The 26,326-nt window shown below is 45.2% G+C and overlaps 1 protein-coding gene across 1 annotated transcript in view; it reads right to left on the bottom strand.

Moving 5' to 3' along the window:
• Positions 1-14,622, bottom strand: part of UBAP1 (ubiquitin associated protein 1) — a 46,622-nt gene extending 32,000 nt beyond the window's left edge. Inside the window, exon 1 of the mRNA XM_075932792.2 lies at positions 14,460-14,622. The gene's annotated coding sequence lies outside the window, so the exon portion shown is untranslated. The remainder of the gene's footprint in view (positions 1-14,459) is intronic.
• Positions 14,623-26,326: the final 11,704 nt, after the last annotated feature.

The following is a 26,326-nucleotide window of genomic DNA, read 5'->3' as shown; positions in this document are numbered from 1 at the left end:
CCGTTGTTGTTTGCACTGGGGCTGCCATTGAGAATCAGTACCACACAGCCTCCTCAGAGGCTCCAAGAAGCTCTGGGACGTAGCGTTTAGTTGCCCAGGTGCTCCCCTGAGCTGGAGAATCTCAGACTCACAGGTGGTCAGTGAGCGCCTCACCCACCTTGCCCAAGACAGCAGGGCTTGGGCTTCAGCCCTGGGATGGTGGGAGCCCACTCCTTTGCGTCAGCACAGCCACCAACCTGTGTTCTGAGGCCACCAGAAATTTGTCTTGAGAACCCTTTATACCAGTGTTTCTTAAAGTTTAAGACCGAGGAACACCAAACATTTTTTTTATGAGGAACACCAAGGTCGGAGGGAAAATTATTGTGGGGGAAAAAAAAGTTGGGGGAAGTTATTGAGAAAAAAAAGGGGTCGTCTGCTCCTTTTGAGGGAGGCCATTTTGAACTCTGTTGTTCTCTGCAGCACACCTCCGACTGCCTCGCAGCACACCTGTGTGCCACAGAACAGTTTAAGAAACACTGCTTTATACTATTGTCCTTTAACACAGAAAAGGGTTTATTCCTCAGGAACTCTTTAGTCTCATGTTCTGCAATAGGAAGGAGCCCTACCACAGACTGTTCCACAAAAACAAGAAATACAGCTCAGATAGCAAATCCAATGACAGCATCTTGAAGATCCAGAAAGAGGAAGATACAGGCAACACCACCCTGATTCTGCAGTAAACAATGTTTATGTGAACTGCTGCACTTACTTAGCTATGAAAAATTCACCAGGTGTGATCAATCCCCAATCCTCAAGGCATTAGCAAAACAACTGCCTTCATTTAGGAAGCAGTGTCCCTCCAAGGCAAACAATTGCAAAACTGGCCATAATGGGTTATTTTTTGTTTGTTTTTTTAATCACCCCCTCCCCTATCTCCTAATAGACATGTCCCCACCCTTCTCCTGAACTGATACTAGCCACCGTCAGAGACTGGATACCCAACTAGATGGATTTTGGTCCAGATCCTGAAAGGTAATCCCTATGTTCTAACGAGGGATGTTAATGGTTAACTAATAAGTGTTCACTGGTTACCGTAACAGAATAAATGTGTGTAACTGGTTAAACGTTGAGTTTAACCAGTTAACTAATTAAACAGGATTTTACATCCCTAGTTCCAACTGCAGTACTGAGTGTAATTACTTCCATTATTCAAAACAACTACAGTATCAAGTTTTCTGTTTGTTCATACAAGGTAACATGAAAGAGACCTCTTGATGACCAGGTGTAGGAAGTACATTATCATTTCAAGCTGCTTCTAAATAATAATTTTTAAAAACACCATGGGCTTCATATACCATTCTTCCCCATCCCCAGAGCAGAAAATTAAGTTCTGTAATAAATAAAAAGAACAGAACCTAATTCTTATGCAGCCCTCTTAATTCTGTGTCAAAATGCTTTACAAAGGGAGGTAGAATCAATATTTCCATGTTACAGAGGAGGAAACTGAAGCATAGATGTAAAGTTATTTGCCCAAGGTCATGCAGCAGGCCAGTGGCACAACCAAGAACAGAATCCAATTCTTCCCAAGTCCCAGCCCACACAGAACGTTTTATGAAAATTTCCCAGGGTTGCTCTCATTGATGGAACTCAATTTTCTCCTTCCCTTCAACACACCTTCTTCCCCCATTTTCATGTAAAGGAAACATTAATGACCAATCTATTCTCCTAGCCTTTTGATTTGAAAATGAATTTTTGTTAAAGGAACAGTAATGCATACATTGTTTCATTGTATTAATACAGGCTTGCAATTACACGTATTTTTGTCTACAGGCTTGCAATTACACGGATTTTTGTCTACATCACCTTCAGTCTCACTTAGAAATGCTAGTTTATGCTATGTATGTTAACAGTTGCTGCTACAGTTAAAAAAAGCAGCCACCACAGAAGTATTTAGGGTAAGCAATGATATAGCAAACCAAAGCTGCTATTTTTATAAGAGATGTCTTAAAAAATACATTCGCCTCTTTTTTCCCTTAACCCAACTGCACCAGCCTCAATCCAGTTATAAAATGAAACTAAGACCAGAATGAAATTGTTGGTTGTGACAGCCACATGACTTTGACAGCTGACCCTTTAGATAGCTCCTCTGGGAAACCAACAGACAACTACATCACATGCCTGGTTGCAGTGTGTACAGTTAATGGTCATTACTGCAAAAGAGAAGTGGGGCAAACTAACCCTTGGACTTTCATCTAGAGACAGAAAGCTGTGATGGTGATTGTGACAAGTCCCTGCACAGAAGATTTCTTAATCCATCTCCTAGGAACCATTACCAGTCAGCCTTTCTTCCCCAGCATGTCTGAGCCAACCTGGCTTACCTTAGAAAATAAATCCAGTGCTAACATAAGTGTCATTTTTATGTCTACAGTATGGGTAGAACACAGAAGAATATGCATTCCAGGATTCCATGAAGGTGTAGGAATTAGGGATGTTAGTGTGCAGTCGTTTACACGATTAACTGATAACCCTGGGCTTATCGGTTAAACCTAATGATTACACACACTCCCCCACCCCACCACCCTTACTGCCTCTATCAGAGGTAAGAAGGGGTGGGGGAGGCAGGAGCAGGTGTCCATAGAGAGCTGGCTTCTGCAGAGCTGCCTTCCCCTTGCTCTGAGGCAGCATCGTGGGCTAGGGCAGGGGGGCCAGTACATGTGGTGTTGCCTCTTAAAAGCCAGCTCCCTGCAAGCACCGGCTCCCGTGTCTTCCCCCCGCCAAATATAACCACTAAAAAAATTCAGCAGTTACACATTTACACAAATACACATTAGCTAATATCCCTAGCAAGAATGATCAACTGTCCATGCTCCAAACTCCAAAGGAAACTAGGAGACCGCCATTTCCCTTTGCAGTACTAACCAGAACACAGCCCCATCTACCACCCTCGGTACGGAAATGACAGGTCTTTCCATTAAATGAAAATTTTCTCCAGAGTGCATTTGAGCTCCTCTTTTTGGACAGGTACCACAATATCTCCTTTCAGGAGATGTTGGCTGTAAAACATTCAGAACCTGTACATTTCCTATATCTGTGATGTGGAAGATCAATATAAAGAAAGGAAGTTTCAAAGCAAGGGCACATTTATACTGCAAAGAAGAACTGGCGGCAGCATGTCTGAGCCCTTGTCAATTGAATTCAACTTGTCAGGAACAGGGCTGCTGGCTGCTCCACCACTGCTGCATGCGGCCAGGGCTCCCTGGGGATGGGGTTGCCGGTCCTGCTGCTGCTCTGCCTGGATGGGGCTCACCGAGGATGAGGCTTTGACAGTCCCACTGGTCAGCATTCCCCTAGGGAAAGGGCTCCCACCTGGTTTGCACTCCTGGCCACCAGGACTCTGATCCAGCAACATCTTGACCAGAGTCCCAGATTACAGAGGTCTCTGTACCCACACTGGACCTCTCAAGCTACCACTTTGTAATATCACTCAGCTATGACTAAAGCAAAAATGAACAGCAGTATAGTTATAAAATTAACAGAAACCTCTGACCTCTTCTCTTCCCAATATAAAAAGCAGTTTAATTGCTCAATCATCAGTGCTTGGCCACACAATAAATGCTTGTAATAATAACCAAGAAGGCAGCCAACATGTGTCAACCCATATCCTACGCACAAAGAGAACGCTTTGGAGTACAGGATATCTAAGTGAACTGGAGCCTCATCTCCCCTAGGACAATTCAAGTTTAGTGATTCCATTGTTCCCATCTGACAGTTTGGTGACTCGATGAGCAGATCGTTTCTGCCCAGTTGTAAGTACTGGAAGACTAGGAGGTAGCAAGCCCCAAAATAAAGATATTGAATACAGTGAGTGGCTCATCAGCTGTGTCCTGACCCATACTTGTTTTACAAAGGACCATTCAAGACAACTGTTGTTCTCTGTCAACTTCCCTATTCCAACAATTCCACAAATAACTCAGAATAGAAAACCTCTGTGGGGAACCTAGGCCTGCTGCAGACAAAGACTGCTCCAACAGAGGCTGAGAGCCATGAAAAGCCCCAGCAAGGGGACAGAGTCAGGAGCCAACACCAGCACAGGATTGGGGCATGGAGTAGCATGGGCTGGGGGCTGCTCCTGCAAGGCTTCTCCTTTGTCGTTTAACCAGTTAAATTTTAGGTTAACCTAACATTTAACCAGTTAACTGATTAATCGGAATTTTACATCCCACCTTTACAGACATACATCCGCTAAATCTGAATAAAAACAGTTACTCACACAAGAGTATGAAAATCAGCCATTTAAATATAGCTATGTGATTACTTGTAAAATGATTGCAGAAATGTAAATACAAAGAGTTTCCTGCCTGTCAGTTACACTGTATCCCTGTCAATAATGTTAATAGTTACTGAAGTCTAGTCTTGTGGGCTTACACCATAATGGCATATGCAAAAACCTGAAAACATGGAGAGATGTAAAGCCGTAAGAACACACTAGACACTAAAATCTTTTCCCCCCTTTATTCCCATCACCTTCTCTTTTTTGTTTTAAATACTCCTTTTAACTCATGTGTCCATGAAGGATATACTAAGGATTTAATTTTTTCTACATTTAGTTATACAGAGTTATGAACACCAAATATACAAACTGTTCAGTCAACCACACACCTCATTTGAAACCAGAAGTACACAATTTGGCAGCAGCAGCAAACAAAACCCTCATTCCTCCTCCTCAAAAAAAAAAAAACCTACACAAATACAGTACAGTATTAAATGTAAGCTACTAAAACCATGGTGTCCAACATGCCACTAGCTACATGTGGCTATTTGGCCGGTTGAGTGTGGTTAGTACCCTATAGTGGCTACTGCTTCAGAAATGGTTGTACACCACAGTACTAAAAAAAGGGAAAGCAGCATTTTCTTTCTGCATAGTAAAGTTTCAAAGCAATGTCAAGTCAATATTCAGTTGTAAACTTCTGAAAAACCACCACAATGTTTTGCTCAGAGTTACAAACAATCCAGAGTTACAAACTCCCTTCCTGTGGTATTTGTAACTTCTTGGGTTCTACTGTATTTTTGTTGAATAAAAATTAATAATAGTAATGTCTGTTTCTTATTAGGGATTTAACTAACATATATTTGTATAAACATGTAACCGGTGGAATTTTTAGCAGCTATACATTTATATGTGGGGGAGGCGGGAACCGGTGCTCATGGGGGAGCCAACTTGAAAGCCGCTTCCCATGTGTACTGGCTCCCGCCTGCTGCCCCTCACTGCTGCCTCTGTGAGAGGCAGTAGAGGGAGAGTAGGTGGCTCTGCGGAAGCTGGCACACGAGCTCCACGCACATTCTGGCTCCCACCTGCCCCCCACACTGCCGCCTCTGACAGAGAGGCAGCAGGGATGGGGGGAGAAGCAGTCAGCTCAGCAGAAGCCAGTATGCTCAAGGGAGCCAGCTTGAAACAGTGGAAAACCAGCTAATGGCTCTTGCCTGCCCCCTCACGCTGCTGCCTATGAGAAGCAGCAGTGCAGGCAGCTCCATGTAGGGAGCCAGGATAAAAGCCAGCTCCCCACTGGCACCAGCTCCTGCTTCCCTCCTCCTCGCTGCCTCTGTGAGTGTGACTGTTACGATTAACCAATGAGCCCAGGCTTATTGGTTAATAGCCTAATTGCTACATGCTAACATCCCTATTTCTTATATAAAAACTTTCATCAGTAGAGCTCAAAACACTTCCCAGTCTTTAACGTATTTATCCTCCAAACATCCCTGTGAGGTAGGGAAGCATTATTACGCCCGTTTTACAAATTGGGATTTGAAGCACAGAGGCTAGGTGATTTGCCCAGGGTGCACAGCAGTCCACAGTAGAGAAGGGAATAGGATGTGGGAGACCCCGGTTCAAAGTCAGTGCTCTAATGTTTAATTAGAAGCCATAATACTCTTTTCTAGGTTGCACAGAATATAGCACAGTTGGATCCATTTCCCACACACTCAAGGTGTTCCAGATCATTAAAGGTAATTTTCCCATTCTTACAAATGTCCATCACTACTAAACTGTGTAAATTAAAATACCTCCTATGATTCCACTTCAGCTTATCTTTGTACAGAAATCTGAAGTACTGCTTGACAACAAAATTCATGATATCGGGGTAACCCTCAGTTGTTCTGCTAGAAATGAAATCTAAATCCCATGTCACACATAGGTTTCTTTCACATGGTGTTTTACAAGAAGTCTAAAATTTTATTAAGACCTTTTTTTATTTTAAGTTTATTGTTGGTGAATTGTACCCAACTGAAAATCTAAGAATCCTGCCCTCGATGGCTAGAATAGGTGTAACATACGCACTGCCACACCAATGTGCCACCCATCTAGAATCACCACTTCCTGATCAAGGAATGGAGGAAAGGTTAAGGCCATCACTACAGTATAAAATTCAGTCAATCACATGTCAATGCCTATAATTTGCTCCATGTGTCAGTGGTGTGCATTAGGGATGTGAAAGTGTTTACATGATTAACCGATGAGCATGAGGCAGCAGGGAGGAGGAAAGGGTGGCAGTAGGGAGCCTGTAGGTGCAGGGAGCCGGCTTTTAAGCTGGTTCCCCGCACACGCTGGCTCACACAGTGTGGGACATCATGGCATGGCTCCTGAAAGCCAGTAATAGTCAACATAAGCAATGCAGTGTCTATGCTGACATAGGTCGACCCAAACAACATTGATCTTGACTCTCCATCCCTCGTGGAGGTGGCATAATTAAGTAGGCATAGCAATGCAGTTATGTTGGTAGGAGCAAAATTTAAACGTAGATATTTCCATATTAGGTTGAAGTAAGCTGCCTTGTAATGAACTAAGTAGTGCAGCCTGAACCAAGTGTCCCTAGCCATTTCAATCTCTGGCTTCTTGAGGTCACCAATAAATGGGACATCTATCCATTCAGACTGGACTTAAAACTACAGGTGGGCAAGACAGCCTCCACGGGCCAGATCAGGCCCGCCAAGCCAGTTGATCCAGCCTACAGCTGCCCGGCCACTCCTCCACCCACAAGCCAATTGAGACCTGGGTATGAAGGAGCACGCAACGTCTCCTCCCCGCCCCCATCAGGGGCACACAGCATCAGATGGAACAGCCAGCTATTCAAAACAGCTGGTGGTACTCTTTACGTGCCACACACCCCTGGCAGAGTGGTGGCAGGGGGCAAAGACTTCACACACTCCCCCGCCCCCAGGACCTGATTGGCCTGGAGCAGGAGAAGTGCATGAAGTTTCCTCCCACTATCTGGGGTGCGTGGTGCCTAGAGGGAACCGCCAGTTGTTCAAAACAGCTGGCAGTTCTCTCTAGGCGCCAGAGGATGAAGGGGAAACATTTCACATGCTCCCCCATCCCCAGGCCAATCAGGGTCTGTGGGCGGGGGAGCACCGGAAGCCTCCTGTCCCTACCCCTTCTGCCCAATGCCCCTCCCCTTCTGGGCTGGCTTATGAACAGTTTAGAAATTTGTGAAGTGCTCCTCCCTCCCCCCTTTCAAAAACCATTGCCCTGACAAACTTTTGAGTTCATGAGAGCCATTGCATAGGAAGAAAAAGCCAGGGAGCTAACAGGATCTGTTATTGTACCTATTTCTGTTGGCGAGAGAAGATTTTGAGCTATACAGAGCTTGTCTTCAGAGACACGAAAACAATTCTATTTACATAAGAATGGCCAGACTGGGTCAGACCAAAGGTCCATCCAGCCCAGTATCCTGTCTACTGACAGTGGCCAATGCCAGGTGCCCCAGAGGGAGGGATCACAACAGGCAATCCTCACATGATCCCTCTCCTGTCACGTATTTCCAGACAAACAGAGGCTACGGGACACCATTCCTACCCATCCTGGCTAATAGCCATTGATGGACCTAAGCTCCATGAATCCATCTAGCTCTTTTTTGAACCCTGTTAAAGTCCTGGTCTTCACCATACTCTCTGGCAATTTAGCTTAAAAGCTTGTCTCTCACCAACAAAAATAGGTCCAATAAAGATATTACTTCTCCCATCCTATCACTCCAATATTAGAAGCAACATGGCTACAGCACTGCAAATATTGTATGGGAATTCAGGTCTCTATAAAACAAACCAGTAGTTAAAAGTTTCTAATCCCAATACTGGTTTCTGAACTATCCAGTACCACTAGCCAAATATTTTTTTAAGTATAGTTCACATTTAGCCTCTTTTCTAGAAAGCGAAGCAATGATAACTTCAGGGGTGCAATTCATTTCCTTCTAAGATATCGATCTTCCCAGTTAATCTATTACTTTTATGACATCAGAGTTGATGACAGAACAGCTAAAATGTAAAGTATTAGTCATACATTATGATTAAGGTTAGAACAATAAAGCAACAGATGACACAATAACATTTCAAGATTCCTGTATAAGTATGGCACAAGTTTAAGGATCCTGAATCAAGTCTGCAGATTTTTCAAGAACAGCAAAATCAACTCAAATTACAGACTGTAGAGACAGTCCTTTTAAAATGCACATAGGTCATTGAAATTGGCTCACTCAGATAATATACCACAGTAGCAAAGATTTAGAACTAGGGATGTTAAGCAGTTAATCGGTAAGCACACCAGTAAGCATGAGATTTATCCAGGGGTGGGCAATCAGCTGCCCAAGGGCCCGAAGCATTCAGCAGGGTTAGCCCCTGGCGGGCTGCCAGACACTTGGTTTATCTGCATGTCCATAGGTACAGCCACTCACAGTGCCAGGAGCTACCCATGTAAACCTGAGTCCCAACTCCCTGCCCCTCTCTGAGCCCCCCACAACCTTGAGCATCCTCCTGCACCGCAAAGCCCACATCCCCGACCCCCATCCCAACGCCTGTACCCTTTCCTGCACACAATACCCAGCCCATAGCTCCTCCCCAAACCTGGAGCTCCCTCCTGCACCCCAAACCCTTCAGCCCCAGCCCCACTCCTGAACCTGCACCCCAGCCAGAGCCCTTGCCTCCCAACCTTCTGTCCTAGCTCTGGGCCCCTGAACTCCAGCTCCACCCTAGAGCTTACACCCCTGCACCCCAAGTCCAAGCCCTCTCCCACTCTCAGAACCCCTTTGCCCCATCTCTGCCATGTGAATGTGTCACACTCAGCTCCACATTGGTGCACATAAAATTCATTCCACTCAGGGGTGGGAAAAGCTAGAGGGACCACTACTATAGTCTGCTTATTGCCCATGCCTGGGCTTACCAGTATGCTTACTGGTTAATTAGCCCTTGTCAGTGTACTCCAGCCCCGCCACTGAGGGACCTCACTGCCACAGCAAGGTCAAACAGTTAAGAACAGTTAACTATTTTAACATCCCTATTTAGAACTGAAATTGGATCTCTTCTACTTTAGAAAGAAAAAAAAATCACCAACACTGGCTTTTCGGAAAAGACCATCTTGTCTCAAGAATGCATCAACTGCAATTGGTCCTAAAGGCCCTGAACGTTAATGGCAAACATCCCAGTGGCTTCGATAGGACTAGAGTTAGGCTAACATGGAGCGTATTTGAGAAGCCTTCACTCTATTGATGAGTGTCACCCAGAGCATGTGTGTTACAAAAGACAAAAACTTTGCTTTCAGTCTGACGTTACTAGGAATGGAACAGAGGGCTAACTTGCAGGACGGAGCCGTGTAAACCCTACAATTGCTATTGCAGTGCCCCCTGCTTTTGGCCACTTTCACCAAGCCATCTCCGTAGATGTCAAACACTACTCACTCAAACACTGAATATGCAGACCATATCAGAGGACCCTGGCACTAAGCAACACAATAACATACCATAGAAGATTAGCCTAGGTGGTTCACATGGAGGTACCACATGCTCAATTCTGTATCAATCAACTGCAATTCCAGTGGTAGATTACCAACCCATAAGGCCTGCGGAAGGAAACATCATTGGTTTTGTGGAGCATGCTGAGTAGATATAAAGCAAAGGGGCAAGAAACCAAATAGTTTTGTCATGATACAGAGAAGCTCTTGTAAAGCTAAACAGCTCTCTTATTGTTTTCAAATAAGCTTCCTCTTTTCCTACAAATCTCTCCCTAAACACATTTCTTACAGAATTGTTCTATTATAGCTTCTCCAGATATTCCCTAACACATCACACATATTGGACTGAATTGTTCTGTCTGTGTCATCATAACACTAAGATCTTTAGGGCAGGGATCCTGTCAAAGAGTAGTAGATGATCAAGGCCCTGGAAATTCATCTGAAGAGGGACCATTTACCTAGCAAACAATGAAAAAGGCAGGGAGGACGCAATGAAAATATAATTAAATAACAAATGGGCTAGAAAGGAAGTTTGTGAGCTCCTGTTATCTTTTTCGCATAAGGTTTGGCAAAAATTTAATATAATATAATATAATATAATAGGAGATATATCATCTCATAGAACTAGAAGAGACCTTGAGAGGTCATCGAGTCCAGGCTCCTGTCCTCACAGCAGGACCAAGTACCATCCATAACAGATTTGCCCCAGGTCCCTAAATGGCCACCTCAAGGATTGAACTCACAACCCAGGCCAAGGCTCAAACCACTCAGCTATCCCTCCCCCCAAAGATATTTTTAATTTGATATTTTTAATAACTGAAAGATTTTTACGCTAAGATTTTTTTTTCTATTGTATCCATTTGAATGTTCACAGTTGTCCAAAATTATGAGTTTAACTTCTTTATTAATTTAAATGTTTACACTTCCAGGAAACTACAAAGAAAACAGAAAATTGAGGAAACTGCACAAAAATGTAATGACAGTAGATGTTGAGATCCAAAAAGTTAAAGCTTTGTAACTATTACAACACAAAATCAATATCCTTAAATTCAACTCTTAAGTTCTCAATCCTCATTTTTCTTTACCCATCTTTGATTATTGTTAATGAAAATATTTTGTTCATTACTGTATATGCATACACAGAAACTGATATTTACCAATATTAACCAGTAAAAATGTAATCCTTCCAAGGCTACTCATAGCACAAAGGGATAACCAAATTAAATGTAAAAGGTGGGGATTATAAACCCAATAAAAGGAAATAATATCTTGCAAAACATGTCTTTCCCCCTCTCCCCACAACGTATAATTTAAGTAACTCTTTAACTCACTGCCACAGGAAGATGCTGAGAGTTTAAGATTCAAAAGGTCTGGATATTACAGGTATATCAAGAGTTATAATTAATGATGAATTTTGTTTGAGATATTAACCTCATGCTTCGGAATGTAAATCATTCCCTAAAAATCAAAGATCTGAATGAAACTTATTGTGGGGACAAATATCTCCATCTGCCTACTATTAGGTTCTTGCATGTACATCTGAATCATCTGATTGACACATTAGGAATTATACTGGATCAGACCCATGTTCCTCTCTATACACACTTATCACTCTAGGTTTAAGAGAAAACCCTTTCAGCACCATATGCTGGATGATTATGACTAGAACTGGGCAGGAAACAGTTCTCTCATCCCATGGAATGTTGAGATTTCAGAAGTCTTCCTGATCCACCGTGGAATGCATCAAAACATTTTTCCCCACAATACACAGAGCAAAGCAGAGACCCACTCAATCACCTCAGGTGATTGGGGCACTTTTCTGGGATGTGGGAGACCCAGAGTCAAGTCTCTGCTCTGCATTCTTCTATATAGCCCAAGTGAGTCTCACTCTCCTGTTGAGACAATCCCACTCGGTATAAATGAATACACATCGGTAGGGACTTGAACACAGGTTTCCAACCATGGATCTGAAAAACAACTAAGCTTCTGTGGAAACTAGTTCACTCTTACAAAAAGTTCTGGTTTTGACAAATCAGTAGTTTTTAAATGGAAAACTATTCCCAATGAGCTCCAATTATTAATTCTTCCACAACATCTTTAAAGGTACAATCACAATTCCTAAAAATCCAGTAAGATTGTTACAAGATATATTTAACAGTATGAAATTTTTTTTTAAATTAGATTTGATCTTTTTCCAAAGGAAAACTGACAGATTACTACTTTACCTGTGCTAGTTAACATGACCTAAAGTTTTAGGTAGTGGGAGACCTAATTTAATTTTCTCCTTTTTGTTTTGTGTTTGACTAAGTTCAGACATAATTAAGCCTGGACATTTTCACTTTTCTTTCTAGTTACTTTCACTTTATGATATATGAACCACCACAATGCTGATAAGAAGCATCACAAAAGGGATTTTTTGTCTGGATGTAAACAATACCTATTAGAATTTTTAATACCCTGTCAAATGTTTCCTCTATTTAGACTTCTTTTAAACAAATCCTTTACTTTGGGATTCTTGTTAGAGTTTTTACATTTCGCAATATCTACTTTGTTAGCTATGAAATACAGCACAAGAGAAGTGCCATTTAAACTTCAGATTCAATTTTTATACCCAAGCCAGGACTGACAATCAGAAGAACTGGATTTTGTTGCTCTGTCAGACTTCATGTGAAAGCAAGGCCTAAACACTTCTGTGTCTGTTTACCCATCTGTGCTGTCGATTGGGGAGGTGTATGATTTTTGCAAGATTTAGTTAAGACGACAAATGCTCTGAAATCCTCAGTTTGGAAACCTATATAACTAGCCATATTTAATTGCATGTTTTCTTGTCGTTACTATGATTAACAATTTTTCATAATTAAGTGCACCAGACAGTACTTTCAAAAGCAGTTTCCAGACATCTTAAAACAGGAGATACACAAGCAGCCAAAAAAATAGGAAAAAAAGGCTCAGGGTTCCTGCCCATGGCAGAGATTTGCTGCAGGCCAGATGAAATTGAGCAAGGGGCTGGAGGTTGCCCACCTGTCTTAAATTGTAAGCCTTGAAAGGAAGATAACATTTATATATAGATTGCCCCACTTCCACCAATACCTTCATACTTTCTTGCATTCAATTCCTTTCAAATGGGAAAAATTCCCAGCAAAATCCATATATCCAGCATCTTAACAACCTTCCAATTTCTCCATAAGATTCATCTCTGCTGCAATGCCTAGGAACCACTGCCATATGAAAATGGCTAAGCAGTTGTCACACTGGCTATACTGCATCTTTTGTAATACACATACCTCTTTAAATGTTGCCTGTTCTCTCTGACCCCATCCACCTGCTATGTCTGGTTACAAACCTAGATTGTGAGCTCACTGGGGCAGAGACTGACATTTAGGGATATGGTCTGAACCAGCTAACCCAATTGCTTAATAACCTTAAATATTTTAAAGGTTGCAATCAGCATGTAGGTATCATTCAACAATTCACAGCTGAACTACGAGAGAAAGTATTATTCTCACCCTTACAGTGTAGCTTCCTTTAGCTGAAGAGCCTCAAAACATATTAAGAGCATTCAGCTAAGCAGAGTAAGGAAAACCAATGACAAGGAAAGCAACTCATCACTGGATGAAGCGACTGTGACTCAGGAAAAGGAAGTTTCACTTTACTACACTAAACTGTGTCAGCACTGGGATAATCCAGCAGATCAAGAAGGTAAGTCCCTTCCTGCATTCTGCCCTGAAAATGGCAGCAGGTTTGACATAGGGTGGACAGGGAGCGGAAGTGAAGGGTTCCCAGAGGTGTGCCTTACACAGACAAGGAAAAAATAAATTCCTCAGGAGAGAGACATGGAAGTCAATGACCATGAAGAGGGTAAAAGTCTCCAGTCATAATAGGGGGAGAGAACTAGAAGGATGTGTGTATAACTCTCACTCCCTGCTAAAACCCTGAGTGGGCTGCATCTGGTGTACACAGGTAATGTGTAGTAAAGAAAAAAGAGAGACTTACTACAAAGTATAAAAGGCAGGGGGAACCTGGGCTGCATGGGAAGGCTAACAAAACCCTGGTCAAAACAGGGAGGAGAGGGGGTCAGCATGCAGGAGAAGTAAGACAGTAACAGAGACCCTACACTCTAGATATAGGAGGTGTGGGGAGCCTGAGAAGAGTGGGGGGAAACAGAAGCTCTTTACTGAAGATTGGGGCGCTGGAAATGCCATCTCAGGATAGGGAGGGGAGGAAGGTGCCAGGAGGGATGGGGACAGGTACTCCTCTCAGAATGGGGGGGCTGGAAGAACAGGGGTGCCCTGGGGCATCCCTCTCAGGATGGGGGGAAGGGCGAAGAGGCGGGCAGGGAGCAATAGCCGAGGGGACGAAGGAACAGGGGCTCCCCGCTCAGGACGGGGGGGCGGGGCAGGGGCCGGGGGCTCCCCGCTCAGGACGGGGGGGCGGGGCAGGGGCCGGGGGCTCCCCGCTCAGGATGGCAGCCGGGGGGGGCGGGGGCTCCCCGCTCAGGATGGGGGGGCGGGGCAGGGGCCGGGGGCTCCCCGCTCAGGATGGCAGCCGGGGGGGGCGGGGGCTCCCCGCTCAGGATGGGGGGGCGGGGCAGGGGGCTCCCCGCTCAGGATGGGGGGGCGGGGCCGGGGGCTCCCCGCTCAGGATGGCAGCCGGGGGGGGCGGGGGCTCCCCGCTGAGGTCACAGAAACTCCTAGGGCCCCGCACTCACCTGAACGGCGCCCCAGGCCCCGCCAACGGCTCCGGCTCCGGCTGTCGTTCTCAGCCTCCCCCCGCCCCCTAGGAAGCCCGAGCGACGTCTCCACCTCCAGAGCTGCGACGGGGCGACGCCATCTTGTGACTCTGACAGAGCGCCTCCCCTCTCCCCCCGCCCCCCGGCGACGTGCTGCGCCCTACGCCAGACGCCTCACCTCCCCGGCCAATCGGAGGCGGGAACGCGCGATGACGTCTTCCCTCTCGAATAGGGGCGGGGTTTGGACTCGGCCGCGTAGAGGGGCGGGGCGCGGGGGGGAGGGGGGTTGGAGCCTGGCAGCGGCGCCGCGGAGGTGCGAGGCGCGTGCCTTTCCCGCCTCGTGCCTAGCGCGCGAGCCTCCCCGTGTCCCGCCCATGCGCACTCCTGCCCCATAAACGGGGTCTGTGCTGCACCAGCAGGGGTAGCGCGCGGTGCCCGCAGCTGCTGCCACGTGCCTCAGTTTCCCCTCTCTGTAAAACAGGGCTGATGATACGGCCCCCTCAGGAGATGGGTTGGGAGCCCCAGCTCAGGACGGGCTAGGGCAGGGCTCCACCCCACAGCTGCAGCAAGGGGTGCCCCACATGCTTTTTGGGGGTCTAAGGCATAGCCCCCATTACTGCACCAGCTGAGCACCTCCTAATCTAAGTGTTTATCCTCCACAACCCCCTGGAAGGCCGATCCCCTTTGTACAGATGGAGCATTGAAGTAGTGGGGCTGAGCAATTTATACACAGAGTCAATGTCCTCCCTAATCTTTCTCATCCATGCAGGGATTTTTTTCCAGCCAGGTGCAAAATAATTTCTTTTATGTGCAGTGATGCATGTGCCAATTGCATCCCCAGTAGAAACGCATGCTGCCAGTGGTGGGAGCTCTGCTGATGAGCGGGGTGGCATTTTGAGTGTGTCCTGAGCAGCTGCCCAAGCTGGCTTGGAACATGGCTCTCAGATACATATTAGCTACGTCTAGATTGGCATGATTTTCCGGAAATGCTTTTAACGGAAAAGTTTTCCGTTAAAAGCATTTTCGGAAAAGAGCGTCTAGATTGGCACGGACGCTTTTCCACAAAAGCACTTTTTGCGGAAAAGCCTCCGTGCCAATCTAGACACGCTTTTCCACAAAAAAGCCCCTATCGCCATTTTCGCAATCGGGGCTTTTTTGCGCAAAACAAATCTCAGCTGTCTACACTGGCCCTTTTGTGCAAAAGTTTTGCGCAAAAGGGACTTTTGCCCGAACAGGAGCAGCGTAGTATTTCCGCAAAAAGCACTGATTTCAGACAGTAGAAAGTCAGTGTTTTTGCGGAAATTCAAGCGGCCAGTGTAGACAGTTGGCAAGTTTTTCCGGAAAAGTGGCTGATTTTCTGGAAAAACTGGCCAGTCTAGACACAGCCATGTTGAACATTTTGTTAATATTCCTGAGACAAAACTGGGGAATAGAAACTGGGAGATCTTTCATGATATACCATATTTCAGGAAGCATACATTAATTTTGATCAGATTAATGTTGCCCCTTCAGGGCAAGGTTCTCCATATACCCAAAATGCTCACTGCCTGGGCTAGAATGGGCTCTAAATTAATGCTGATAAAATTCTCAGAAAAAAATCTGTGGCAGAACACTCCAGTTAATGCCTCAATCACTGGTCAATCCTTCTTCCTCTGTTCATTGTGGGGGACTGCTGGGGGATTCTGTAATTTTCCTTTGATTACTCTTCGATGGTTATGCTTGTAATTTTTCATCTTTGCTTCTCCCTACATGCTTGTGCACAAATCTTCTCTTTTTAAAAGACAAAACAAAAAGACTCTTTCAAATCACCACAAGAATATATTCTCTGACTTCATGTGACTCTAGGCAGAAAATGGTTCCACGGGCTCAGGAACTGTTCTCCTTGCAGTCTGTGTGAATGGGACCCATCTCTAAATTCTCTCTTCTGTTGTAGTGTTAATTTCAAAACCACCATACAGAAAAGCCTGCAACTCTGAAGAAACATCTGACAGCATAAGAAATCCCACACAAGCCTGAGGTTTGGAGTTCACAGGTCTCACAAGCCTGGGTTAGGCGGTACAAAGATCTGTGTTACCATCCATTTTCACCTCCCATATCCAAAAGAGACATTTAGAAAATTGGGTTTCTCTCATTATTTTAAATTTTCACCTTCTTAAGTAATGAAGGGAAAAAAACATGCAAGTTGATACATTTCAGGTGCAATATAACCAATAAAATATTCCACATATTATTTCAATACCCTAGAACAGGGCTGCTCAACTTTGGAAGCCCCAGGGGCCACAATGATACTCACAGCATGTGCTGAGAGCCGCAACTTAAGTGTGGTTGCATAGACATTGTCAACAGCTTCTACTGAAAATTAATAGAAGTCGGGTGCCTGATTCCCTTATGAAAACACCATCTGCAACTGTACATGTAACAGTGTTCTGTACAAAGTACACTGTGTCCCGTGACGATAAGGTTGAAAATATAAGTATAATCTATAGCGTGCACGGGAGGATGAAGAAGTACAGGCAGTCCCCGGGTTACGTACAAGATAGGGACTGTAGGTTTGTTCTTAAGTTGAATTTGTATGTAAGTCGGAACTGGTACATATTGTAGGGGAAACTCTAGCCAAACATTTCTCCAGAGCTCAGTTTTATTCTCCCACACCTCACTTCCCTCAGTCCTTTATCCTCAAGCTGAGGTGTCTGCTGAGAAAAGCCGCTCCGCGTCTCCCTGGTCTGCTGAGTGGGGCGCTAGCTTCGCGTCTCCCTAGTCTGCTAGGGGGAAAAGCAGCTAGTGCGGGGTTGCCTCACTCCGTTTGTAAGTAGGGATCCGATGTAAGTCGGATCCATGTAACCTGGGGACTGCCTGTATAAGGACAAAGCTTGAAAGATGTCCTTTTCAGGCCAGGCATGAATGTTGCTATGTGAGAAGAGACATCTGAGTATGTGTGAGGGGGGTCACTCACCACCGTAGCGGGGGTCCGTCGTCTGTCCCCGGAATCAGTCCATTCCGCCCGCACAGGCCTCCGCTCAAGTGGCGTTTCCCCTCTGGACTTTTCTGGTCGCGTTGCTCTCTTCGCCACACTGCCCTCCGGCAGTGCCCAAGTCACTCGCTCTGAGCCCCCCTTCCGGGGGCTTGGTGTCTCTCCAGCAGGCCTGTCCGCAGGCCTAGCAGGCTGGCCGGTTGGCTGTCCAAGCGTCCTGGCCCAGCCTGACTCTCTAGCCCTGCCCTAGCTCCAGAGAGCATCCTGCTCCCTCGGCAGCCAGGCTCACACTGCCTTGGCTGAACCAGCCCTTCCCTTTTATAGCCCCCAGCTGGGCCTTAATTGGCCAACGCCGCCCAGCTGGGCTGAACTCCCCGGGCCTGCTCCAGGCTGGGGTTTGGCTCTTAAGGGGCCAGTACAGGGCAGCTGCCCTGTTACAGTATGAAATCTGCAATAACCACAGGAAATCACGGAGAGGGCGGGGGGGGAGGGAGGGGCAGGGAGAGAGAGAAAACGGAAACTATGTAAGGCTTCTGAACACTTTTGCGTCAAGACGGACACCAGTCTACAGTATTTAAAATAAACAAGAAAGGTTACCTGTGATTGGCAAGATATTATTCATTTGTCACCATAGCAAAATACGAGTAGCAATGTAAAAATACAGTATAAATTGCAATTTGCTCCAGGGGATCCGAAATGAGTTAAATAGATAATGTCCCCCATTTCATGAGTGTTCACATTTCTGCAGTTTCCTTTGATACATCGGTTTATGCCCTTGCTCTATCCAGTGTTTGCTACAGCAGTGGGGAGCCTAAGGCCTGGGGGCTGGATCCAGCCCCCAAGGCTCAGAGCTGCCTCCAAGCAATGGGGAGCCTGCACTTGCACTCCAGCCCCCCTGCTGTCCCACCCTCGAGCTGGAGCAGACAAAATCTACGAGCCTGGGCCCCCAAGGCCCTGGTGTGTGAGGGGAATGTGGAGAATATTTTTTTCCTACTCCTTGTCAGTCAGAGACTACGTCAGTGAGGGTTTGGTTTTTCTTTTGTGCTTCTCACTTGGGTGTGGCCCCCCAACTGATGTTTCTGTGGGTCAGCAGCCCCCAACCTAAAAAAGGATCCCCATCCCTAGTTTACTGCAGTTAAATGGACTAGTCGAAAAGTCTGTAGGAACAGCAAAGAACTGTTTTTTATAAAAACCTTATGGATTCAAGTAACCATTTGTTAGACTATAGCACTGCACCACACACTGGCTACGTCTATACTGTGCATTGTTGCGCAAGACAATATGCAAATAAGCAGCAGAACGGCTCCTGTGCAAGAGAGTTTTTTGCGCAAGAAGGAGCAGTATAGACAGCTCCTTCTTGCGCAAAAGCCCCCTTTGCAAAAATGGCGGCTCATTAGAAAAGAGAAGACTGAGGGGGGACATGATAGCTGTTTTCAGGTATCTAAAAGGGTGTCATAAGGAGGAAGGAGAAAACGTGTTCATCTTGGCCTCTGAGGCTAGAACAAGAAGCAATGGGCTTAAACTGCAGCAAGGGAGGTTTAGGTTGGACATTAGGAAAAAGTTCCTAACTGTCAGGGTGGTTAAACACCTGAATAAATTGCCCAGGGAGGTTGTGGAATCCCCATCTCTGGAGATATTTAAGAGCAGGTTAGATAAATGTCTATCAGGGATGGTTTAGACAGTATTTGGTCCTGCCACGAGGGCAGGAGACTGGACTCGATGACCTCTCGAGGTCCCTTCCAGTCCTAGTATTCTACGATTAGGTATTCATCGCTGCGCCTCATTTGCATATCTTCTTGTGCAACAATGAGCAGTGTAGACGTAGCCACTATGTTTAAGTAGGGTCACCAGATCAGAGGCTTGTGGGCAGAGAGACAACAAACTTAGGGTCCATATTTAACATGTTCCTCGAACAAAAGAGAACTCTGAAACAGTTACAGAAGACATTAATGCCATGAAAACTGAACAGAAGAAATGTGATTTAGTCCTGTCTTGGGCCATATATACACTAAGAATTTTTTTTTTTATAATTAGATAGCCAATACTTACTCTAGCACTTTATTAATGATGGGTCTGCTAATCCCACCTGTTATTAAGGTTGTCCAATATTTCCCATTATAAGACTTTGTCTTCAATTTGTGATAACATGCCAAATTTAACCATTTGGGCTGAATTTTTCCATGTTGGGTGTGCACCTCAAGCTGAACTTTTTTGGAAATTTCCAGCTATTTCAGAGGGGTAGCCATGTTAGTCTGTAACTTTAAAAGCAACAAGTAGTCTTGTGGCACCTTAGAAACTAATAAATTTATTAGGTCATGAACTTTCATAAGTAAAATCCACATCATCAGATGGGTTGGAATGGAAATTAAAGAATCCAGGGTATATATACCAGCAAAAAATGTTACCTATCAATTGTAGGACCAATGTTAATGAAGTCAGGCTGGATGTGTCTCATCTGTAACATTTGATGTGGAAATGTGAATACTGAAGTCAGGAAATTGCCTTTGTAGAGCAATAGCCAGTAAAGATCTTTATTCAAGTCTAAGTTGATAGTGTTGAACTTGTAAAAGAAGTGAATGTATTTGGGTGATAAAGTTCTTTTGTAGAAGAATGGCTACTTTTAAACTCATTAATTAATGTCCAGAGAGGCTAAAGTGTTCCCTTACAGGTTTATGTGTGTTACCATTCCTGATATCTGATTCGTGTCCACTTATCCTTTGTCACAGACTGTCCAGTTTGGCCAGTATACATGGCAGAGAGCATTGCTGTCACTTGATGGCATATATCACATTAGTGGTTGTGCAAGTGCATGAGCACCTGATGTTGTGGCTTATGCGGTTAGGTCCTGTGATGGTGTCACTTGTATAGATGTGAGGCAAGTCAAATGGGTTTGGGGTAAATTCCTTGTTAGTCCCAAACTCCCCCTTCAGGTGCAGGGACTGTTGGGGGAACCCAGGCCCACCCTCTGCTCTGGGTTCCAGCCCAGGGACTCTAATGGCAGCAGCGGCGGCAGCAACTGCTATTTCCTCCAACACCAGAGTTGGAGCCTTTCCCTGAGCCATTTCTTCCTAGTACAGTACCAGACCACATTCTTCCACTCTTCCTCAATGCATCTCTTCATTCCCAGTCCTTGGTCTCTGTCCCTGAAGGGAAGCCTCTTAAACTAGCTCCAGGGGGTCCTTAATGGGCTGCAGGTATTCTGATCAGCCTGTTGTTTCTGGTAAGCTCTTAATTGGCCCCAGTTTCTTTCTGATTGCACTGCAGCAGCTCGTGCCCTGGGTTACTGACGGAACAGAAAACTGTTCATCCAGAGGCAAGCATATCTACCTTCCATTAGACTGCAATAGCCCACTGGTCTGGGTCTGTCATAGGCTGCTATAGATTATTATATGTTTTTCTCCCATCAGAGTCTTGGGACAGCATCGCTTCTACCCCCACATCTGAAGCACTGTGTGGAATATGAACTGTCATGGGATGTCAGAGTGGAAGAGGGCTGGTTCTTTGCTTAGAAGTCTCCCATGGTCCTTGAGGTTTTGTCACAGACCTTGGACTCAGTGACCCTCTTGAGGCTAGAGAGCTGCTCGCATGGGAAACAGGATATGACTCATCTATGTTTAGGGTTTCCAACTCTTCAGGATTGTCTTGGAGTGTCCAGGAATTAAAGATTAATCTTTAATTAAAGTTTATATCATGTGATAAAACCTCAAGGATTACATCCAACCCAAACCAACAACACTATCTTTAGTAGCGGCCCAAATCTAAAAGTCACCTAACTTGTGGCCAGGTTTACACTAGGGGAGAAAGTCAAATTAAGATACGCAACTCCAGCTATGTGAATAGTATAGTATCTCTACTGCAGAAGATTGACTTCACTTAATCTTTGTGACTGGAGTCGATGGGGGCGCGATCAGCAGTTGATTTAGCAGGTCCTTAAAAGACCTGCTAAATCAAACTCCAAGAGAAAAATCTATAAGGCCTGTGTCTTGGTTGACAGAAAAGGGTAACTGGACAAGATCTGGATTTTCCCAATCAGAGTCTAAGTTTGCTTTTTCTGACAGTATATTCCAGGTACATTACCTCGAGAAATCTCAAATGGCATTTGGCCAAGTTTGTCATGAGGATGGCTTCTTTAAGGGCTACAGGACTACCAATATATGTTTGAAGTGTGTCTCCCATTCACAACTGTAAATGACTATATTGTTTACACTCAGGCTGTTGCATTATTGACGGTATGGTTGCATCAGTCACTGGAAGCTAGCCATAGCCCCATGAAGGCTGAAAGACATGGTCTTGAAGTGATACAGGCTGAAAAATGTTATAAAAGCCATTGTTTCTCAAGGTCCCTTTGTTAAGGGGATCTGCCAGTAGCCTTTGGTCAGATCTAAAGCTGAGATAAACTTTCTGATCCCTAATCGTGTTTATCAGCTTGGGGCATAGGATATGTATCAGACATGGACATTGTTATATACTTCGGTACTGCATATGAATTGGCTGCAGAGCTTGCTTATACACACCAGATATGTTTGTCATATCATCCTATAATGCTCAGGTATGGCTGAGGTTCGTTTAAATAAGATATTTTGCACACAGTGCCACCTATTGACTGAACATCTCCCCTTTTCAAGTTCTACATTCCTACCACCTATGGTCTTTACAACTATTGTACCTCTTTGAAGTTCAGTACATATCAGTCTGTTAAGTGTCTCTGACCTGTACTGGTTTTCAAGTTACACGTTTGGGTTGTATAACAACCTGGTTATCTGACTATTAGTTGCAACAACTGGCTGTGTCATTTTTGAAATCCTCAGTTAATTAATAAATTATTGTCCATCTACATCTGCAGAGTTTACTCTACTAATTGTTCTTTCTGAGGAAAAAACTATAGATGTCAGTGCTCTTTGTTGAACTCTGCACTGTCAATCCCATGTTATCTGGGTGCTGAATTCCCTTTCTTTATGAGAGCTAGAGTTGTTCATCCTTTTTTTCTATCCAATTTGACACAAACAGGGTCACTAGATTCTAGAAATAGCAGTTCTCTGAATGATCTTGGTTGTAAAAGTATTCAAAAGCTTTTTTATACCATTTGGCTACAATCTTCAGGTCTGGCCACTCCAGAGAAAGATTATTTTCCAAACTTGGAATACTAGTTCAGTGTTGTCTTCTCATCAAGAGTTGTATGGGACTATATTGAGTAGCTGCTATTGGTGTTGATATGTAACTCAGAAGAGAAAGGAATTTGTTTTCTGTTGTAGGTTTTTCTTGGCTTTATGTACTGATCTCAGCCTCTCCATTTGCTTGTGGGTAACACGGGCCCCCAGTAATAAGAACAAAATCATATTTTGTTTGGAATGACTTAAATTCCACTGCAATAAATTGTTCTGGCCTTACTTCTGGTCTGTGCCTGTTCCTTGCTTCATCTCTGGTATCTGCTCTTATTCTGGCTCCTGACTACTGGCTCTGATCGCAGCTCTGATTGCTAGCTTGATTCCTGACTTTGACTCCTGTTCATACCATTAGGACAGACTGCCTACATCCAGTTCCTAACCCTGCTAGTGTTGCTGCTTGATGCTGGTGTGGTATGGTCAAGAATTGATTCTGTTGTTGCTGCAGCTGGGTTACTTTCTGTTGGCTCTGCCACTTCAGCAGCTTCTCCACATTCATGAAGAGCCTTGTGAGTGCTTTGGGGATTTTTTGCCTCTCTGCTTGCCTTCCTTATGTCCTGCAGCAGGACTGGGCTATCACACCTGCATTCTTCACTAGTTGTGAGTGGCTGGACCTTTGCCTTGTGGTTAAAATCTGTGCTGGCAGCAGCAGGGGTAGGGAATTTGGGCCTTCTTCCCCTAGGCTGTGTCTAGACTGCAAGCCTCTTTCGAAAGAGAGCGTCTAGACTGCACGTTGAACTTTCGAAAAAGCGGCTTGCTTTTTCGAAAGAAAGCATCCAGTGAGTCTGGATGCTCTCTTTTGAAGAAGCCCTATTTACATTGAAGAACGCCTTCTTTCGAAAGAGGAACTTTCGAAAGAAGGCGTTCTTCCTCGTGAAATGAGATTTACCGCCATCGAAAGAAAAGCCGCGTTCTTTCGATTTAATTTCGAAAGAACGCGGCTTGAGTCTGGACGCAGGGGAAGTTTTTTCGGAAAAAGGCTACTTTTCCCGAAAAAACCCCTGAGTCTGGACACAGCCCAAGCTCCAATCCAGGGGCTATCTTGTGGAGCATAAGGAAAGTATCTGCTAACTGCCCAGTTAATGCCCTCCTCTGGCTCTCCTCCTACTGCTCTGCCCCTCCTCAAGGTGCATCATGGCTTGCAGTTGCCCCGGCAACTCAGACCATGGGCCTCTGGAAGCTAGGGACTCCCAGTTTCATACAGTGGTTCTTTTCCTGGGGATACACTCCTGGCTGAATCGCTCTGTCGCAGTGAGTGCAGGTCTGTCTCTCTCTGCCCACCACCTGGCTTTGCTGAAAAGATTCCCTTTTAAGCCCTTTCTCCAGCTAGAGCATGCCCAGTGGTCCTTCCAGGGACGGGGCTTCCCAGGCCTAGAGGTTTTCCTGCACTCTCTCTCTTCAGAGTGAGGTTTGTCCACCCCCATCACAGGCAGGAAAGCGAAGTTACTCCCCTTGTGCAATAACTGTCGTTCTTCGAGATGTGTATCCCCATGGGTGCTAGGCTTGCCCCGGCGCCGCAGATCAGAGATTTTCAAAGCGGTAGTTGGCCAGACCGCGCATGCGCAGAGGGCGTCTCGTGGTGTTCACGCTCTTATGCACCGCGCAGTCCAGTTCTAGCTAGTTCCTCAAACCCGCCTCTGAATCTGGAAGACAGAAGAAAAAAGACTCCAAAGCAGGGAGGTGGGCAGGTAGTGGAGCACCCACAGGGACACATCTCAAAGAACAACAGTTACTGCACAAGGTGAGTAACTTCGCTTTCTTCGTCAAGTGATGTCCCCGTGGGTGCTCCGCTGTCGGTGTCTGACTAGCAATACGTATCCATGTATAGGCAGGTGGGATTCGGAGTCCCTTCTCTATTTGCAGATGAAAGCACGGCAGCTTCTACGGAATTATCCAGAAACCATCTGCGCTGAACAGTGTAGTGCCTAACAAAAGTATGATAGGAGGCCCAGGTGGCTGCCCTACAAATAGCCGCAAGGGGAACACCTCTGAGAAAGGCAGCCGAGGCTGTCATGGCTCTAGTGAAGTGAGTTCTAGGGTGTTCTGGGAGTGGTACATTATGTGTAGCATAGCACTGAGTTATGTAGGAGACAATGATGTTCGCTATTCTTTGAGAAGAGGCTCCCCTTTGACCACTCTGCAAGGGAGACTAGGAGTCAGTCGGTTTTCCTAAATGGTCTAGTGCATTCTATGTAGACTGCTAGAGTCCTATGTACATCTAGCGCGTGAAGTGCTGCTTCGCGGGGTGAGGCATGTGGGTTAGGGTAAAAGGATGGTAAAACGATCGGCTCGTTAACATGGAATTCAGAACACACCTTGGGAATAAAGGCTGGATGATGTCTAAGGATAATGCTGTCCTTACTGAAGATAGTGTACGGATATACCGCCATCAATGCGGATATCTCACTAGCTCTGCATGCTGAGGTGATGGCGAGAAGAAATACCAGTTCTAGTCAAAGTCTTGAGAGGTATTGTGGCTAATGGCTCAAATGGTGGTGCAGTGAGAGTGCGCAAACTTGTACTCTGTGCAAACTCCATAATGTGGAAGAGTCCGAAGGGGGGAGGTTCAAATTAGTTAGACCCTTGATAAACCTCTTTGTGAGAGGATGGGCAAACACAGAAACACCATCAATCAATTGCCGAAAAGCTACCAGTGCTGCGAGATGGACTTTGAGTGATGCTAAGGCTAATCCTGTTTGTTTCAGTTCCAGTACATAATTCAATATGGTGTGGATGGGAGCTGCCTGAGGGTTCATATGATGCTCAGAACACCAATAGGTGAATCTTTGCCATTTTGCAAGGTAAGTAGCTCTTGTGTTCTGCCTCCTACTGTGTATTAGTACGTTTTTGACGTGAGCGGAGCATAGGGTCTCAGAAGCATTTAACCAGCTAGATACCATGCTGTCAGGTGTAGGGTGTGTAGCTGTGGGTGTAGAAGGCAACCATGGTCTTGAGAGATTAAATCCAGGAGCAGTGGGAATGGATACGGAGGAATTTGTTGCAGAAGGTATGGAGTGCGTGAGAAAGGCAATTGCAGAAAACAAATAGGTTTGCCAGATGCTTTCACCAAAAATCCCGAACATGGAAAAAAAACAAAAACAAAAACGGGAGACCAAATTTGGTTGAGCAAAAAAACCCAAGGAGATAAATTGTTGAGCAAAAAAAAAAAAAGTTGCTGCACCTTTAAGAATCCCTGCACTCCTCACTTCCCCCCAGACACAGCAGGGGAAAATTGTCAAATAGTCTAGTAGCACTTTAAAGACTAACAAAACATGTAGATGGTGTCATGAGCTTTCATGGGCACAACCCATTTCTTCAGATGACCAGAGAATTAGAAGTCCAGATCCAAGAATAAATAAGGGAAGGGGGGAGAGGGGAGGAGGAAAAAAAGAGAAAAAAGGAGAGAGGGGGGAAACAAGAGAGAGACAGTGAGTAGATGGTTCAAATAGTTATAAGAGGCTGATAAGAACAATTCCCAACCACATCAGCCACCAAATCAGAGGCTCATTTAACTGCACATCCACTCACAGCCTCTCTCCCTTTTTTTCCTACATCTTTTGTTAGTCTTTAAGGTGCTACTAGACTATTGGTTGTTTTTTAAGTTTTTCCTATGACAGACTAACTCAGCTGCGCCGCTGAAGCTCTTAATGGTTAAGGCAGTCAAAAGCTGTGGAAGAATTGGACTCTGTCCCTACTTGTGCCACAGAGTTCCT

Source organism: Pelodiscus sinensis, chromosome 6 (assembly GCF_052426305.1).
Source record: "Pelodiscus sinensis isolate ZL-2025 chromosome 6, ASM5242630v1, whole genome shotgun sequence".
Lineage (NCBI taxonomy): Eukaryota > Metazoa > Chordata > Testudines > Trionychidae > Pelodiscus > Pelodiscus sinensis.
The sequence above is the reverse complement of the archived record's forward strand: the minus strand, read 5'-3'. Positions and strand labels throughout refer to the sequence as shown.